General features: G+C 42.0%; 1 long non-coding RNA gene across 1 annotated transcript; it reads left to right on the top strand.

Annotated features, from left to right (window-relative positions):
- Positions 1-5,097: 5,097 nt before the first annotated feature.
- On the top strand, positions 5,098-6,721 carry LOC139423878 (uncharacterized). The gene is made up of 3 exons (XR_011635887.1): positions 5,098-5,374; positions 5,808-6,351; positions 6,447-6,721. It is a non-coding gene; the product is annotated as an uncharacterized lncRNA (long non-coding RNA).
- Positions 6,722-7,263: the final 542 nt, after the last annotated feature.

The raw sequence follows: 7,263 nt of genomic DNA on the forward strand, positions 1-7,263 counted from the left end.
ATTTATGTATTTACCAATTTCCATATCTGTTTGTAGCTTTAAACACTAGAACATCTTAGTTCATTATGATATCATATAATTTTGAATTTATCACAATTTTTTTTGGTGCTCACCCTGCACAGAAGCAGGGTCCAATTAGCCTTGAGTAAAAGTTCTCACTGTGAAACAGGCAAAGCAAGTGTAGAAAAATGTCTTAGCCCTGGGCTAAAGCCATTTGTATCCCTTCCCTTCCTACTGTCTTTCTGTCACTCTACCTAGCTTCATCTCCCTGTCTAATTTATATTAGTGTGAGTACATTAAAGGGACTGACCTGAGTCGGTGGCAGCCTTTGGCAGGCTAAGGAACCTTATAGGCCGAGGCAGTTTGCTCCTGGGCTTGGTAGGAGGGGGAGCAGGCCTGGGTGGGCTGTCACACGACTTGACCGGGGTCCCGACATCCAAGTACTCACGGAGCTCCGCAGGGGTGTTCATATCCACTGAGCTCAGGCTTCCCGGAGAGCTGGTGGCAATTTCCCCCATGGACATGGCCGAGCCCAAACTTCTCCTGCCCATGGCCTTCATCTCATGTACCACCTTTGGCGTAGACCAGAAAAGAATGCTCCCATCATAGAAATACATATAGAACTAGTATGTACATAAACTAATACACAGAGAGATCCTGTATTCTAGGATAGATTCTATCATGCTGTCAAAGAGTATCCTTTCTAACCTGTATCCCCGCACACTGACTCGGTACCGATACCCCCTATTTATAGCCTTGTTATTGTTATGTCATTGTGTTACTTTAATTATTATTTTTTACTTTAGTTTATTTGGTAAATATTTAACTCTTCTTGAACTGCACTGTTGGTTTCACGGTAAGGTCTACACTTGTTGTGTTCGGCGCATGTGACAAAGAAAGTTTGATTTGATTTTAAGACATGGAACCACTATCTGTTTTGGCAATTTATCAGTCCAAGTAATTCTGAACTGCAAATTTTCACATTTACAATAAATTCAAAGTCCATCTTACCTTACAGCCCTCCTCCTTCAGATGAGCCTCGATGTCCCTCACCTCCTCCATCAGGTCGATGGGTCTGTTGTTGTCAGCATAGCCCTGGTCCGACTGGACTTTCAGGGCTTTGACTCCCTGCCTGCCCTTCTTCTTCTTGCCTCTCTTGGAGGGAGCTGCAGTGGGCGGGACAGGAACAGGCCACACGCTACTGCTGCTGAATGACGTATTTACCTGGATGGACTCCAGAGAGTGAGATCCGGGTCGAACTTGGGCTCCGTCCACCCCTACCACGTTCCTCAGTGGGGCCAGAGCTATGTGTTCAAGCCTTCGTGGCAAAGGCCTCGGTGGAGCTTTCGGCTGCGGAATACACTGAATAGAGGGGGCAAAGTGGTGCGCGAAGGTGCTGCCAACCCCGATGAGAGCAGTCCGGACATAATTCTCATGGATAGCACTTATCTTTCTTTGCTTTACTTCCATGGCCTCTCTCTCAGCTCTCTGCATCTGCAGAAGTCTGGCATCACTGATGAAGCCACGATGGCCCTCTGGGATTGGGTATCTCTCCTGATAGCCCTGGATCACAATGGGACAGTATGAAATGAATAGCAGAAGTGAAGTAGGCAAAATAGTTTCTATAGTGTGTCATAAGCTTTTAAGCTAAAGATTTTATGGATGTAGGTCTACTGTATGTCTATGAAACCACAAAATAAACACAGTGATATTTTTGAAAAATGTTTGAAAAACTGATGAGCCTTACAAAAGTTGAAAACTTGTCCTGGTCATCCTGTTGGTTTAAAGCCATGTTTTGCTTCCTCAAGTTTTCAATGACGCTCCTCATCTGAGAGTTCTCCTTCTGGAGTTTGTCAAACTCACTTGATTTTCTTCCTCGATGAGCCATTGATGATAAATATTAACACTCTCAAAATAAGAACTTAACCTATCTCTGTAATAGATCTATCATGAAATGAGTGGAAATGAAATGTTGCTTGTCAGATGGAACCAGCAATGATATCATGACAAGGCTTCCATTACATTGTGATGTCATAATGGGGTCTGTTGACAGTGCTGAGCACATCAGCACATGGTGAACATTCATGAAAGCTTTTTGATTCCCATATAAAATCATAAATGTGGTGAATTTGTAAATACTATATATATATATATATATATAAACTCAGCAAAAAAAGAAGTGTCCCTTTTTTGGGACCCTGTCTTTCAAAGATAATTCATAAAATACCAAGTAACTTCACAGATCTTCATTGTAAAGGGTTTAAACACTGTTTCCTATGTTTCCCACGCACAATCCCTCCATCAGTGCTCAGACTGTCCGCAATTGGCTGAGAGAGGCTGGACTGAGGGTTTGTAGGCCTGTTGTCTGGTGAGGACTTGCCTTACATCACCGGCAACAGCGTCGCCTATGGGCACAAACCCACCGTCGCTGGACCAGACAGGACTGCCAAACAGTGCTCTTCACTGACGAGTCGCGGTTTTGTCTCATCAGGGTTGATGGTCGGATTTAGGTTTATCGTCGAAGGAATGAGCGTTACACTGAGGCCTGTACTCTGGAGCAGGATCAATTTGGAGGTGGAGGGTCCGTCACAGTCTGGGGCGGTGTGTCACAGCATCATCAGACTGAGCTTGTTGTCATTGCAGGCAGTCACAACGCTGTGTATTACAGGAAAGACATCCTCCTCCCTCACATGGTACACTTCCTGCAGGCTCATCCTGACATGACCCTCCAGCATGACAATGCCACCAGCCATACTGCTCATTCTGTGCATGATTTCCAGTGTTCTGCCATGGTCAGCGAAGAGCCCGGATCTCAATCCCATTGAGCAAATCTAGGACCTGTTGGATCGGAGGGTGAGAGCTAGGGCCATTCCCCCCAGAAATGTCCGGGAACTTGCAGGTGCCTTGGTGGAAGTGTGGGGTAAAATGTTACAGCAAGAACTGGCAAATCTGGTGCAGTCCATGAGGAGATGCACTGCAGTACTTAATGCAGTTGGTGGCCACACCAGATACTGACTGTTACACGTTAAGTTTGCTGAAAATAAACACAGTTGACAATGAGTATGTTTCTTTTTTTGCTGAGTTTATATATATATATATACACACTGTATACAGTTGAAGTCAGAAATGTACATACACCTTAGCCAAATACATTTAAACTCAGTTTTTCACAATTCCTGAAATTGAATCCTAATAAAAATCCCCTGTCTTAGGTCAGTTAGGATCACCACTTTATTTTAAGAATGTGAAATGTCAGAATAATAGAGAAATTGATTTATTTCAGCTTGTATTTCTTTCATCACAATCCCAGTGGGTCAGAAGTGTACATACACTCAATTAATATTTGGTAGCATTGCCTTTAAATTGTTTGACTTGGGTCAAACATTTCAGGTAGCCTTCCAAAAGCTTCCCACAATAAGTTGGGTGAATTTTGGCCCAGTCCTCCTGACAGAGCTGGTGTAACTGAGTCAGGTTTGTAGGCCTTCTTGCACGCACACGCTTTTTCAGTTCTGCCCACACATTTTCTATGGGATTGAGGTCAGGGCTTTGTCATGGCCACTCCAACACCTTGCCTTTGTTGTCCTTAAGCCATTTCCCACAAAGCTTTAACTTCATGACTGATGTCTTGAGATTTTGCTTCAATATATCCACATCATTTTCCTGCCTCATGATGCCATCTATTTTGTGAAGTGCACCAGTCCCTCTTGCAGCAATGCACCCGCACAACATGATGCTGCCACCCCCGTGCTTCACGGTTGGGAGGGTGTTCTTTGGCTTGAAAGCCTCCCCCTTTTTCCTCCAAACATAACAATGGTCATTATGGCCAAACAGTTCTATTTTTGTTTCATCAGACCAGAGGACATTCCTCCAAAAAATACAACCTTTGTCCCCATGCACAGTTGCAAACCGTAGTCTGGCTTTTTTATGCGGTTTTGGAGCAGTGGCTTCTTCCTTGCTGAGGGACCTTTCAGGTTATGCTGATATAGGACTTGTTTTACTATGGATATAGATAATTTTGTACCTGTTTCCGCCAGCATCTTCACAAGGTCCTTTGCTGTTGTTCTGGGATTGATTTGCACTTTTCGCACCAAAGTATGTTCATCTCCAGGAGACAGAACGCATCTCCTTCCTGCGAGGTATGACGGCTGTGTGATCCCATGGTGTTTATACTTGTGTACTATTGTTTATACAGATGAACGTGGTACCTTCAGCCGTTTGGAAATTGCTCCCAAGGATGAACCAGACTTGTGGAGGTCTACAATTTTTTTTCTGAGGTCTTGGCTGATTTCTTTTGATTTTCCCATGATGTCAAGCAAGAAGGCACTGTGTTTGAAGGTAGGCCTTGAAATGCATCCACAGATACACCTCCAATTGACTCACATTATGTCAATTATCAGAATCTTCTAAAGCCATGACATAATTTTCTGGAATTTTTCCAAGCTGTTTAAAGGCACAGTCAACTTAGTGTATGTAAACTTCTAACCCACTGGAATTGTGATACAGTGAATTATAAATTAAATAATCTGTAAACAATTGTTAGTCTGTAAACAATTGTTGGAAAAATTACTCGTGTCATGCACAAAGTAGATGTACTAACCGACTTGCCAAAACTATTGTTCCCAAGAAATTTGTGGAGTGGTTGAAGTTTTAATGACTCCAACCTAAGTGTATGTAAACTTCCGACTTCAACTGTAGGAATGTCTGTCTATTTCGCCAAATATCTCGCAATGTGTATATTTAGATGTTTTAAAATAGAACACCATTTTAATAATGAGAATCTCCTCTTTATAATTATGTAAGGCTGGGCAGCGTACTCCGTTGTCATCAGACGCTAGCCCCAAAATACCTTTTTCCTTTGGAATGCTGAGCACCCCCCATCGTTTTCCTATGGAGAGGCATGCTGGTATATTTCGCCAAATATCTTGCAATGTGTATATTTAGATTTTTTTCAAGTCGAACACCATTTTAGTCAGGATAATCTTCTCTTTCTAATTACATAAGGTTGGGCAGCATACTCTGATGTCATCCATTGCTAGACCAGAAATAGTCAGAAGTTGCCATTTTTTTCCTACTTCCTCATTATGCAGACATAAGCACACTTGGTACCATCAAGGTGCGGATGTGCACTTCCTAAATAATTTGTTATTTTTCAGTTTCATCCTAAAAACAGATTATAGTGGTAAAATTAAAAAGGATTTAAAAAATTGGTGCCATTTAGGCGATTAATTTGCTTTGGGCTCGCGCTAGTGTTCCAGTTTAGCCTACGTTATTTTGCCATTTTTCAGCCTTAGGTGAATTTGGACTTATTCTATTGTCCAGCCTACTCCAGTACAGACCAGAAATAGAAGTCTCATCGGGACATCAACAAATACAGGTACTGTTACTGTTAGATAGCTGCTACTCGCTACTTAACCATCACATATAACCCCCTGAATCAAGCAGAAGTTAGCTAGCTTACTAACTATGTTAGTAGTAGGAAGCCACTCCTAAATCCTAACATACTGTAACTAACAAACTGTTGCCTAGCATACTCACTTAGCTAGCTAGCTTGTGGGCAGCCCATCTGATACAGTGTTGCTAGCTAACTAGCCTAGCTAGTTAGTCCCTACATTGTTAGCTGTCCAACGATTTCTGTCTGATTATCCCCATCATTGCTGGTGATGCTCATGAAATGTCTAACTAGGTAAATGATTAAATGTTCAAGTTTTTTTTTTTTTTTTTTTACCTAACCATGACCAGTAGGCTGTCTGTATGATATTTTGTTCAACTCGTGGTCTCTCTTATGTTTGACAACTGTGGTGATGCAGCGTCTGATCTGAGTGTGCCAATGCCACCGCAGCATCAAGATGCTGATACTCAATGGGAGGTTCCAGCACTGACTGATCACAGCTAAGTGTCAAGAGAACCAGTCAACAAGCCCACCTGCCACAAACAAACCCAATGTGGTTGTGCAGAGCCATTGACCCACACCATCTTGAAGAATGACACTAGCTCTGTGTTGTATACTGGCCTTCCTCTTAGTGTTTTCTTTGACCATGTAGCATTTCTGCAGCAATTCGACACAAATGCATATCACTGATCGAATACTGATAACCTTGATGAAGCTGAATCTATTCCAGGGTGATCTTGCTGAATGCTTTGCTGTGTCCCAAGGAGTAGGGAGCAGAGTCCTTTCCTACTGGATTGGCACAATGGAAGAGCACATGAGGATCTACATTCCATGGAGGCCGAGGGAGACAATCCAGAAAAAATGCCTCAGTGCTTCAAAGAGAAGTTCCCCAACACCACTTGCATCATCGATTGCTATAAAAACACTCTTCAGATAGCACATATTATCGATTCCAGAGAGAGGTCATACAGCCACTATTATTCCAGCAATACTCTACAGTATTTGGTTGTCTTTGCTCCATGTGAACTCATTATGTTCATTTCTCCTGCATATAAAGGCAGATGCAGTGACCAGTTCATCACCCAAAACTCTGGCTTCCTGGAATTAGGCCTTCGCAATGAAGTTATGGCACTTGCTTCACCATCTGAGATCTGCTGTATGAGAGGAAGATAAACCATGCCATACTGTAGCAGCCTTCCCTCAGAAAGGAGGCCAGCTGTCTGACGAGGAGGATGGCTAATGTGCGTATACATGTTGAGAGTTATCAGACCACACAAGGTGTTAGAAATCATCTCCCAGACTGTTCCCATCAATCTGAAATGTAACTTTATACATTATTTCCTGTTAAATCTGAATAATTTTAATGTTCCTACATTTGAAATGTACTGTAACTTTGCCTGTTCCTGATAATTACAGGCATCCACTAGGTGCTGCTATCATGCCTTCTTAAATCTATTTAAAATACATTTTCTTCAACACCAAAATGTCTCTAACAGACCAAGAGGGAAGACAACTGTTTATGAAGTGCCACACTTTTGTTCATTTGTGCCCTTGAACACCAAACCCAGAATCAAGCTGAAAACACATTTCAAACCCTTAGACATGCCTCCTCATCCTTAATTTCAAAATGTTAAGTATAAAAGAAAATGTCAACAAAGTGGAATTACATTGTGTTTTTATTAACACCATAATTTGCCAAGAGCAAGATGAGTTACGGTGTGCTTAGATAAGTTCATGAAGTGCCATATGAGAAGAAAAAGCTAGACAAGGTACAATGTAATATTCATAAATCATAAGGAGGTAAACATGTATGAAGAGAGCTGTACAAGGCAAGACATAAAAAACACCAAGAAGAATTATGCAAATATAATCTG

This window comes from Oncorhynchus clarkii, chromosome 13 (assembly GCF_045791955.1).
Source record: "Oncorhynchus clarkii lewisi isolate Uvic-CL-2024 chromosome 13, UVic_Ocla_1.0, whole genome shotgun sequence".
Classification (NCBI taxonomy): Eukaryota; Metazoa; Chordata; class Actinopteri; order Salmoniformes; family Salmonidae; genus Oncorhynchus; species Oncorhynchus clarkii.